Raw genomic sequence first — 12,957 nt, 5'->3', positions numbered from 1 at the left:
TGGTGTGACACTTTCCTTTATGACACCACATTAGTAATTATATAGTGGTCTGGGTGACAATATTTAAATGTCTCTCACTCCATGAGCAAGGGCCATATTTATTTTGTTCATCACTATAGGTCTTTGACTGGTTGATAGTAAGTCCTAATAAATATTCATGGGATGAATAAATAGTTGTATGGGCAATGTTTACTGATGTAAGAATGTAATTTCTCTTACCTGACTGGAGTGACTTGGCAGCAGCAGCAGCAACACTATTGTGGTTATTGAAGAGAATGTTCTTATTCTTAAGTGAGCCATGCTGAGGTGTTTGGAGGCAAAGTGGGATGATGTCCACAAATTAATTGGGTCAGAAAAAAAAATCTATCTTTCTATCTATATCAATCTGTGTATGTATGTCTGTGTTGAGAGAGAGGGAAAACAAATATGACAAATGTTAATCTTTGTTGAAATCAAGTGGCGGCTATACAGGTGTTTATTGTACTCTTCTTTCAACTTTTGTATGTTTAAAAATGATCAAAATTCAAATTAGGAAAAGAGAAACGATGACCTTTATCTGAATGGGCACTCACGCTTGCGTTGCCTTTAAGAAATGTCCAATTCCTCAATTATAGGACAAATATACGAGAGAAAGACTATTTGCATTACAAAATAATTTTTAATTTTCCAGGGGAAAAAAATCCCCTCAAGTCTTATTCAAATAATAGCAATTAAAATGATCCAATGAAGAGTTCAGCTACAGGGAAACTGGAATTAGCACTAGAGGGCAAGTCTTCCCTCCCTCCTTCCCTGCTTTTCTCCCACCTTCCCCTCTCCCTTTCTTTTCTCTCTGTGTTTCCCCCTTTCTTCCTTCACTTATTTTGCTAAAATAAAAAAAAATTTTTCCTTTTTTTAAAAAATAAACTAGGAAGTTACTATAAAAAAAATTTCAGACAATAAGGAAGGTGTAAAGGGGACAGCAAAAATTATCCTTGATATTGCTTCCTACAAATAATAGTAAAAACAGTGCAAGGTATTATTCTAAGCATTTTACACATGCTGGCATGCTTAAACTTCACTCATAACCTGAAAAGTCAGTTCCTACCCTCATGCACATTTTACAGAAGGGAAAGTTGAGAAGAGGGTGTTAAGTTTCTCAGGATCAAATCCTACATGGCCTTGCTGAGAAAGAGACACTCTGGACTCTTTGGTAAAAGTCCTTTGCTACCTACATACTTGCCCACATTCATGTGTGTATACAAATGTGCGCACATCATAATCACCCACATGTATACAGATTTGCACACATATGTATGCTACAGTTACCTGTATAAACACACACATTTTACGAAACAATCATTTTATTCATGGTACTTTATGACTTGGTTTAAAAAATATACATCACAACATTGTTAATCCTCTGAATAACAGGAAACTGTGGTGAGAGAATTTAACTTGTCCTAGGTTGAGTGGAGCTGCAAACCTGGCTGGCTGACTCCAGAGCCTGTGTTCTTAGTCATGTACTGCTCCTTTTTTTTTTTTTTTTAATCCAGTTCTCTAATTTTTGTGTTTTAGTTATTTCTTAGTCTTAATTTTTTATAAATACTGCTGTCATGAATATCTCAGAATAAGCACTTTTAAGAGCCCTCAAAATCTTAGCACTTAGACCCCTAGACTTTATTTCTTTATTCACAAGGCAGATATTAAATAAACTAGAAAATGTGCTCATCAATAGGTCTTCCTGTAAAACTGTGTCAGCTGAGAGTTAGAAGGGAGACTTCTGATCGATTTTTCTGTTCTTCTCTAACAATGACCTGGTAACAGATATGATTACAATAGTAATACCACCCCGTGAACACCTTGTTATATTTCAACCACTGGGTCACACCTTTTTCCTGTATGATTTCCTTAATCTTTACAGTAACTCTGTGGGGGAGGTGTTATCCCTCTATGTCCAGATGAGAACAAACATCCTGTGACATCTCTGACAAGATGGGCACAGCCCCTGTTTACACATATCTATGAATGGGGAACTCTGTTGTGCAAAGCAGGCCAGGCCACTTATGAAGCCCTGTAATTGCTTACTTACTATTGTAAGAATTCACTTAAAATCACTGTAGAATTCACTAACTCTCTTTTCACACAATAGAGCTTGTTTAGATAATAACAATGAACATAGCTGCCATTTGTTGGGCATTTACAAGAGGCCAGCATTAGTTCTTAGTGTACTTTTCATGGGTATTTTTAATACCTCACTTATGCATAATGACCTTATATGGGGGGTATATTATTTTTTTCCATTTTATATATATGAGGTGACTGAGGCCTGTGGCTATTAACTAGTGAGGCCAAGACAGTCCCATCTCACTTGAATGTACTTACCTGATGGCTTTAGAACCTGACCCCCCTAGAAAGATGCCTGAGGGCAGGAAAGTAAAGATGATTAGTCCGGTCAACACAGAAGAATGTCATTTAGAGAGATGGAAAGCAGCTGGCCAAGTTCCTTCCTAAAACTTTCCAAAGTTTTCAGAATTTCATATAGTATGGATGTAGGTTGGAACAAGGAAAATTTAGATGGAAGTCTAGCAAACATTAATTATCACATCAACAAACATCTGTAACATTTATTGATGTAGTAGGGGCTTGCTATAAAACCTAATATTGTGCTGTGTGCAAATTTACTTTAGAATCTATTGTGTTTATTCCTCTGTCATGGGTTGAATAGTGTGCACCCAAAAGATAAGTCTTATTTCCAGGTGCTTATGAATGTGACCTTATTTAGAAACAGACCTTTGCAGATAAAATCAAGTTAAGATGAAATTATTAGGATGGGCCTTAATCTGATACAACTGGTGTCCTTAGAAGAAAAGGAAAGTGCCATGTGAAGACAGAGACGCACTGGGAGAACGTCACATGGCAGCAGAGGCAGAGATTTGAGTGATGCAGCTGCAGGCTGTTGACCTGAAATAAATAGACTGCCAGTTACTTTTCCAGCAAAAATGAGTTTATTCAGAATCAGGAAAGAATTGCAGTGCGGGGTCTGCAACCATGGCAAGCTATACGCAAGTCTCATCACAGCAAAGGAGGGACAGTTAATAGAGGGGGGAAGGAATTTGGGAGGGCTGTAGGAAACAAAGAGTCCATAACTTTTCATTAGTTGAGTTGTTGCCAGGAGAAAAGAGGAGGTTGGTCTACTGCACGCTGGACTATGCTATTATCAGAGGTAATGGGAGCTCCCCCTTCTGGTCTCCTGACTATTTAATTGAGGTTTCTGTTTATTAATTTTTTACAAGGCCAAGGAACATCAAGATTTGATGCCCCTTTAAGAAACTACGGAAATGCAAGGAAGGAGTCTATCTGAAGTCTCAGAGAGGGTGTGGTCCTGCTGACATCTTCATTTCAGATGCCGAGCAACTGTGTAGAATTGTGGGGGAAATATATTTCTGTTGTTTTAAGCCCCCTCGTCTGTAGTATTTTGTTACAGCAGCCCTAGGAAACTGATACAACCTCCCATTCCACTTCTAAGAGTTGATAAACTATCCTCAAGATTTGAAGTCTATTCAGTTGCATCAATGCATTCCTTTCGCTTGTCCCTCTGGGGTTTTCAAACTTCAGTGTGTATAAACAAAAGAATACCTATCTATCTATCTATCTATCTATCTATATGTATATGTATGTATTCTGTAGTTGGCTTGGAGGCTTTTTAAAAGTTGAAGTATAGTTGACTTACAATATTGTGTTCATTTCAGGTATACAGAGAAATGATTTGGTTATACATACATACATATATATATATATATGTATAGGTCTATATATATTTTTTGTCAATTCTTTTCCATTACAGTCTATTACGAGATATGGAATTTTCCAGGCAAGAACACTGGAGTGAGTTGCCACTCCCTTCTCCAGGGGAATTCCCGACCCAGGGATCAAACCCCATTTCCTGAATTGGAGGCAGGTTCTTTACTGTCTGAGCCACCAGGGAAGATAAATTTCCTTGTGCTATACGGTAAATCCTCGTTGTTTGTGAGGATTTTTTCAATAGATAATTTTCACTGAAAGTTTTTTCACATTTGTTCACTTAGAATGTGACTCCCAAGCTTCTTTGTATAGGCGATATCCCTTTGGTTTTTGTTGAAATATTTTCCTAGGCCATTTGCCAACCAAACGTATTCTCTTGTGAAGGTACTATTGTGGATCAGTGCCTCTCTTAAAGTGTGGTACTCGGTATAGGGATTATAGTGGGACTGTGAACTTCCCTGCTGTGGATATGAGCACTGTACTTCTATCAGTGAAATCTCTGCTTTTTTTTTTTTTTTTTTTAAAGCAGCCACACAGCAGTTATTTAATTGAAACCCCACATCTTTTTTTTGTTTTAATGTTTAGCTCCTAAGTCTGATTTTATACCTTTTAAAACACGCCGAATTATAGATGTTTTAGGACACCTAAATATAGAGTGTTACTTTACTCCTATTAATTTTTTATTGTATGCAACTAATAGATTAGATCTAATATGCAGTACAGTGATTATAGATACAAAACTCTACTATGAACAAAAAAATTAAACTTACCAGGAGACTAGATCTTAATTGTTCCCAGTAGTAGAGGAAATGATAATTATGTGACTTGGTAGAGGTATTACCTCATGCTACAATGATAGTGAAAGTCGCTCAGCGTGTCCGACTCTTTGCGACCCCATGTACTATACAGTCTATGGAATTCTCCAGGCCAGAATACTGGAGTGGGTAGCCTTTCCCTTCTCCAAGGGATCTTCCCACCCCAGGAATCAAACCCAGGTCTCCCGCATTGCAGGTGGATTGCAAATAAATGTATCACATCAATATATTCCATACCTTAAACTTACAAAATGTTGTACGTCAAAAATATCTCAATAAGAAAAAAAATCTTAAAAATGTATTTTTCCCTCAATCACTCTCTTTTTCTCTTCAAGCTTGTTGGTCTCATGAGAGGGGTCTCCCCATTACAGACTTCACCTCCAGATTAAATAAGTAAGTTCACTTTTAAAAAATATTTATAAATATTGCTTTCTTCCTTCAGGTTTGTGCTGTGTTTTTGCATTCAGGTTTGGCTGGTTGCTCCATCTTCCATCTATTTGTGTGGCTCTGGGGGGAGTTTTGTGTGTATTAAATACATCGCTTTCTTTAGATGCTGTCTTCTCTTTCTGTCTCTTGAGGAGAATCTGTGAATTTCTTTTTAGTTAGAATGTTACTAAGACAGACTTAATGCCTCTGGATTGTATCCATCTTTTAAGAATAGGAATGTAATAATATATTTATATAGAGAAAATGGGTAATAAAATTTACTAATAATTATTGGGTTTCTCCCTATGTGCTAGGCATTCTCATTTAGGAAAATTGAGGTGGAATTCACATCTCGTAAAATCAACCATTTTAAAGCAAACAATTCAGCGGCATCAACTACATTCATAATGTTGTACAACTACTGCCTCTATCTAGTTAAACATTTTCATCACTCCGAAGTAAAACCCCCTACCAATTAAGCATTTTCTCCCTCTCTTTCCTCCTCTCAACTTCTGGCAGCCATCAATCTGCATTTTGTCTATATGGCTTTTTGTATTCTGGATATTTCATATAAATGAGATCATATAGTATGTGACTTCTGTTTGCCGTCTTTCTCTCAGCATGGTTTGCAGGATCATCCATGTTGTAGCATGTTTCAGTACTTTATTTCTTTTTGTGACTAAATGATATTCCATTGTGTATTTGACGTTAATCTGTTGATGGTCATTTATGCTGTTTCCACCTTTTGGCTATTGTGAATAGTGCTGCTATGAACATACCTGCATATGTACTTGTCTTAGGATTATGTTATAAACTGTGCCTTTTAGTACTTGGAAAACACTATCATTCTTTTTCTAAGAAACCTTTATTTGGGTGCCTGCGTAATTTGTAAATAGAATGATACAACCATAGAAGATTCATTCATTTTGTAAGGCTTGCTCTCTCCTAGATTATGTTCACTTTTCTGGGACATATTTCAAGCTGGGTGAGTCCATCAACATCATTATCCGCCTGACATTGGTGATGGTAGCTATCATTTGAGAGCCTATCATATCATAGATACTATTTTTATCCCCATTTCACAGATGGAGAAACTGAGGCTTATGAAACTTAAGCATCTTTCCCAAGTGATAGACTAGTGATAGAGCTAGGACTAAAACCAAGATCTTTGTGACTCTAAAACTTGAGCTATGTGACAGTTACATGCCTGAGTTTTCCAACATTCATGAAGTTAGCTTTTTCCCCTAGTTTTAGTGGATAGCTGCTGACCATCAATAATAATAAACCTTCAATCAGTCAGTCCTGAAATCAGTTCAGTGAGTCAGAAACATCATTGAAAACTGAAATGGAATGGAATAAGATGGAAAATACCATGTGGTAAGGGTATTATTTTATGAAACTTACATTTGTCACGTGTGTGGCATGTACATATGTGTCTACATGAGGTAATGATATAAAATCTATTTCTTACTGTGGGTTGCAGTCAAAAGGTTTGAAAAAATGCTCTAAGCCACTCAGGTTCGTTTTGATGAACAAACGTTCATCATACGTTTGAACTTTTATACAACCCCATATGTTTGAATTTTTATACACCCAAACATTTGTTGCTAGTTTCTTCATTCTCAAATATGGAGAATTTGCTCTCATTCTCCAAGTTCACAAATTACTGAACTATGACATTCCTCTTCATAGCCATCATTGACTGATACTACATGCAGTTTTACATGGGTTCAAGCCTTTGAAATTCTGTTACCCTTCATTATTAAATAACACTCATGCAAAAAAGTGCACATTTAATAAGTACTTTAACGTGATAGCCCACATCAATTTCCACTTAACACAAACAGACCATTTGTGCTCTTTTGTCACTTACTGGCACCCACATCAGACGAGCAAGACACAAAACTAGACATCTTCCCTGCTGTTCGTCACATAGCATAAATGCAATTTGGGGGCTCTGGTCCCCAGACAGCCTCTGGGAAGGGCTCCTGTGGATATGCAGATGATAATTCCACATGGTAAATGTTTGGTTTTCTTCGCGTCAGTAGCAACCCACAGCAGTTCTCTGGGGACACACTTTCAAAAGCCAGTTTGAAAATTTGTTCCTTAAAAACACAATGTTTTACAAAATTTATGATGAGAACATATTAAAAATGCCAAGTTGTTGTAAAAAGCCCCAAAGCATCCTTTTAATAAATTGGAGTGAATTATAACTTAAATCCTACAAAACAGAATTAGGGTTTTGCGTTTTTATTTGTCTTAATGCAAGAATTCAGTCTCTTATTGAAACATTAAAAAAAAAAAGTCATGCAGAAAGTTCAAGGGATGGTTAATCAGGTAGGGATGGTTGTGGAGACTGATCATTGAGTAAATGCTGTTGAAACACCCTTTGCTGTAAAACACTATGCCAAGTGTTGAGAAAAGGGAAAAATTATGATATAGCAAGCTGCTTCAGAAAGCTAGCCAAAGGAGACTCCTATGTGTGTTTGTAGGATAGATTTAAAGGAAGTTCATCAAAATCTTGTATGAAATTAATGGTAGAAAGGTAGAATTATAGTGTCTGTTAAAAAGGGAGTAGTTAAACACATTCTGGTGGAATCATCCAATGGGATAGCAGAAAGCTATTAATAAGAAAGAGGAAGACTTCCCTGGTGGTCCAATGGTTAAGATTCCATGCTCCCAATGCAGGGGGCCTGGGTTTGATTCCTGGTCAAGGAAGTAGATCCCGCATGCCAAAACTAAAAGATCACGCGTGCCCCAACTAAGACCCAGTGCATCCAAATAAATAAAAATTAAAAAAATAAGAAAGAGGTAGTTCTTCAAGAAGACTGAGGAGATGACTGTTAATTGTGAACAAACCATGCTTCTGAAGAATCTGTCCCATTCACTTGTATTTCCAGCTCTTACAACTATCCATGGCATATAGTAAGTGTTTTTAAATATTTGTCAAATGAATGAATGATACTATGATAGCCTTTTAATAAAAATAAATGAGGGGGTAGTATCCACATGAATAGATGTCAAACTATGAAGAATAGTTAACCTGAGGAGTGGGCTTGGAGTCAGGGAAAGACATCACAGTAAGGACTGCAGAGCAAAAAGGTAGGGCAAGTCTGTGTACTGGTTGATATTGCTAAACTTCTGCATCAGCCCTGAAATAGCCAGAAACAATTAAATTGTGAAATTATGCAAGCCATATCCATTGTTCAGTTCAGTTCAGTCACTCAGTCGTGTCTGACTCTGTGTGACCCCATGAATTTCAGCACGCCAGCCCTCCCTGTTCATCACCAACTCCCAGAGTTCACTCAAACTCACGTCCATCGAGTCAGTGATGCCATCCAGCCATCTCATCCTCTGTCGTCCCCTTCTCCTCTTGCCCACAATCCCTCCCAGCATCAGGGTCTTTTCAAATGAGTCAACTCTTCACATGAGGTGGCCAAAGTACTGGAGTTTCAGCTTTAACATCAGTCCTTCCAATGAACACCCAGGACTGATCTCCTTTAGGATGGACTGGTTGGACCTCCTTGCAGTCCAAGGGACTCTCAAGAGTCTTCAACACCACAGTTCAAAAGCATCAATTTTTTGGTGCTCAGCTTTCTTCACAGTCCAACTCTCACATCCATAAATGACTACTGGAAAAACCATAGCCTTGACTAGATGGACCTTCATTGGCAAAGTAATGTCTCTGCTTTTGAATATGCTATCTAGGTTGATCATAACTCTCCTTCCAAGGAGTAAGTGTCTTTTAATTTCATGGCTGCAATCACCATCTGCAGTGATTTTGGAGCCCCCCCAAAATAAAGTCTGATATTGTTTGTTACTTGTGGCTAAAAGCAATTCTATACAGTGCTGTAAGAAAAAGCCTTGTTGAGTTGAAAATATTGATGAATTCAAGGAGGTGACTCAAGCTATATAAATAAAAGATAAATAACAATGTAATACTATGTGTGCTAAGTCACTTCAGTCGTGTCCGACTCTGTGCGACCCCATAGATGGCAACCCACCAGGCTTTCCTGTCCCTGGGATTCTCCAGGCAAGAACACTGGAGTGGGTTGCCATTTCCTTCTCCAATGCATGAAAGTGAAAAGTGAAAGTGAAGTCACTCAGTCGTATCTGACTCTTAGTGACTCCATGGACTGCAGCCTACCGGGCTCCTCCGTCCATGGGATTTTCCAGGCAAGAGTACTGGAGTGGGGTGCCATTGCCTTCTCCAAGACTATGTGTACTGAGTATCAGATGGGTAGCCTGGTGAGCCTATCAAGAAGGTCTTCATGGAAGACAGAAAATGTGAAGTGATTTCAAAAGCTAGTAATAGTAAAAATGTGGATTTAATAATTAGTTGTGCAAAAAGAAGTCACTTTAGGTTTTGATAACTCAACTTGGTCTCATTTTTTTGACTATCTTTTTCTAAAGTGCTTTTGATATGGACCATTTAAAAGTCTTTTTTTGAATTTGTTACAATATTGCTCATGTTTTATGTTTTTTTTTTTTTTTTGGCCTCAATGCATGTGGGATCTTAGCTCCCCAACCAGGGATCGAACCTGCACCCCTGCTTTGGAAGGCAAAGTCTTAACCACTGGACCACTAGGGAAGTCCTTTGAGACTGTTTTTGATAGCAGAAAACACAATATTAGTTCATTCTAGCTATACTGAGTCAAGTCAGTATTTTCTGCTTTACTCCCTTATCTCTAGTTGGCATCCAAGTTCTGAAGGGCTCATGCGGTATCATGGGCTCATTTGCTGTTTGCACATGTGTGGGTGCATGTGTGGGTGCATGTGTGGGTGCATGTGAGTGCCTGTCTGTCTGTGTATTGTTCCCTAATTTTGGGACTTTACAGGGAGGGGCTAAATGCAGGGTTCCTTCGCAGAGATGGGGAAACTGAGACGTATAAAACTCGATGCCTCCCATAAGTGGTACACCAATAAGTGATAGGACTGGAAGTAAAAGCTCTTCGGAAGTGTTCATGTTTTTTGCATCCCTTCCAACTCATCTCCTTGCCAAGTACCTACAGAAGATTTTTTCCCCCTCTCATTATGTCAATAAAAAGTAACTAAACAGTTGTCTCCCATGAAACATGGGTTGTGTTAGGGTTTTTGCCTTTAGAAAGCAAATCCAACCTGTCCAAAAGAAAGTCTTGATCTTCCTCCCACAAACTTGCCCTATTCATATCTTTGCCAACCTTCCGATTGTTTAGGCCAAGAACTTTTATCATCTTTGATTTTCTTCATTATCTCATACCCCACATCCAAAGCATCAGCAAATCTCATAAAAGATACCTAGAATCCAACCACTTCTCAACACTTCTGCTACTGCCACCTTAATCTAAGCTTCTATCATCTCTGACCTGCATTATAGTGGAAACCTACTAACTGGTCTCTATGCTTCCATTCTTGCTTATCCCAATAGTCTATTCTCAAACAGCAGCCAGAATCATTCTGTTAAAACATGTAAGTTAGGTCATGCCACTTTTCTGCTCAAAAAGCTCCATTGACATCTCATCTGACTCTGAGTAAAAGGTTGTTTTTTTTTTTTAATAAAAATCCTTATTTACAAAAGGCCTTAATTCACACCCCTGTTACCTAACTGACTTTATTTCTTTTTACTCTTCTACTTGATCATTCTGTTCCATAAATTTCCTCTTTTCCTCAAAATGCCAGTCATACTTAAAATGCTCCCCTCCCAGAAATCTGAATGTTTCACCCCTTGCTTTGCTACAAGTCTTTGCTCAAGTGAAACTTACCTTGACCTCCCCACTTAAAATTGCAAACCCTTCCCTATTCCCCCTGTGCTCGTCTATGTTCTGTTATTTTCCATAGCACTTATCAGCATATAAAATATGATATCACTTGCTATTTTTTCTTATTGTCTGTCTCTCCTGAAAAGAATGCAAACCCAACGAAAGCAGGCAGTTTTGTCTGTTTTATTTACTGATGTATCTGTAGCACTTAGAGCCCTGCTTATCACATAGCAGATGGTCAGTGATTATTGTTGAATGAACAAGTGCTGTGCTAAGTCCCGTCAGTTGTGTCCGACTCTTTACAACTCCATGGACTCTAGCCCACCATGCTCCTTTGTCCAGGGATTCTCCAGGCAAGAATACTGGAGTGGGTTGCCATTTCCTTCTCCAGGTCTAGCATGAATAAATGAATTAGATGTATCTAAATTTCTCATTTAAGCAATAAAACTTGAAATATTATGTAAAAAGACAAAGTCACTAATAAAATACAAATCTTTATGTCCTGTTGCAACTTGAAAATATACTATAAGACATGGTATGTTCAGAGTACAAGCAGAAAGTGACATTAAAGATCATTGTCCAGTATGGATATTCCTTAAAAAACTAGGAATAAAACTACCATATGACCCAGAAATCCCACTATTAGCTATATACCCTGAGGAAACTAAAATTGAAAAGACACACGTACCCCAATGTTCACTGCAGCACTATTTACAATAGCTAGAACATGGAAGCAACCTAGATGTCCATCAAGAGATGAATGGATAAAGAAGCTGTGGTACATATGTACATATGTACAATGGAATATTGAAAGTGAAAGTGAAGTTGCTCAGTCGTGTCCGACTCTTTGTGACCCCCTGGACTGTAGCCTATCAGGTTCCTCCATCCATGGGATTTTCCAGGCAAGAGTGCTGGAGTGGATTGCCATTTCCTTCTCCAGGGGATCTTCCCTACCCAGGGATCGAACCTGGGTCTCCCGCATTGCAGGCAGACGCTTTACCGCCTGAGCCACCAGGGAAGCTACATATGTACAATGGAATATTACTCAGCCATAAGAAGGAAAACATTTGAGTCAGTTCTAATGAGGTGGATAAATGCAGAATCTATTATACAGAGTGAAGTAAATCAGAAAGAGAAAGCAAATATCACATACTAATGCATATATATGGAATCTAGAAAAATGATACTGATGAACCTATTTGTAGGGCAGCAATGGAGACACAGACATAGAGAACAGACTTATGGACATGGTGGGAGGGGAGGAAGGAGAGGATGGGATGTATCGAGAGAGTAACATGGAAACTTATATTACCATATGTAAAATAAATAGCCAATGGGAATTTGCTATATGACTCAGGGAGTTAAACCAGGACTCTGTAACAACCCAGAGAGATGGGATGGGGAGAGAGGTGGGAGGGAGGTTCAAGAGGGAGAGGACATGTGTATATCTATGGCTGATTCATGTTGATATTTGGGAGAAACCAACACAATTCTGTAAAGCAATGATCCTTCAATTTAAAAAAATAAATAAATTAAAAATTAAAATTAATCATTTGTTAAAGTCATCACATTGTCTAATTGACTCCATCTGAAAACTTACAGGCAAGAGGCCCTATAAAACATTGAAAAAAAATTAAAACATTAACACTTTGAAAAAAAATAAAAACATTACTTCCTTTCTTAACCTACTCCACTAGGTTCATCCTTGTAGGAAATGGCCCTCCATCATTAGGAGGTTTCTGTCTTCTCATACCCTGGTGAGCTAGAGCAGAGCTTCTGAGACTTTAATATGTATGCCTATCACCTGTGTGATATGATTCGTTAGGTCTAGGGAAGGCCTGAGAATCTGCATTTCTAGCAAGCTCTCAGACGATGCCATGCCTGCTACTGTGGTCCACAGAATAGCATGGCAAGGACTCTGTTTAAAATCTCTGTCTTGGGGTTTTTATTTTGTTTTCTAGAAGCCAGAGTTGAGGGCATCTACCATCAGTCATATCCATTGCATCAAACTTTGGGGTAATCTTCTATTGTCTTTTTCCTCTCATTTTATATATGGCTTATGTTTTAGGTTCTTTCTTTTCCCCTGTTGTTTCTCTGGCTGTCACAAGCAGAACGTGCCATTGAAAAAAGTTGGCACATGTAATTGATTGTGATAGTATAATCTTTCATTGTCATGCAGTTAGCAGTGTACACATTTG

General features: G+C 38.2%; 1 non-coding gene across 1 annotated transcript; it reads right to left on the bottom strand.

The window, feature by feature from the left end:
• Window positions 11,706–11,777, bottom strand: TRNAC-GCA. Its single transcript has one exon. It is a non-coding gene; the product is annotated as a tRNA-Cys (tRNA).

Source organism: Capra hircus, chromosome 7 (genome assembly GCF_001704415.2).
Source record: "Capra hircus breed San Clemente chromosome 7, ASM170441v1, whole genome shotgun sequence".
NCBI lineage: Eukaryota > Metazoa > Chordata > Mammalia > Artiodactyla > Bovidae > Capra > Capra hircus.
The sequence above is the reverse complement of the archived record's forward strand: the minus strand, read 5'-3'. Positions and strand labels throughout refer to the sequence as shown.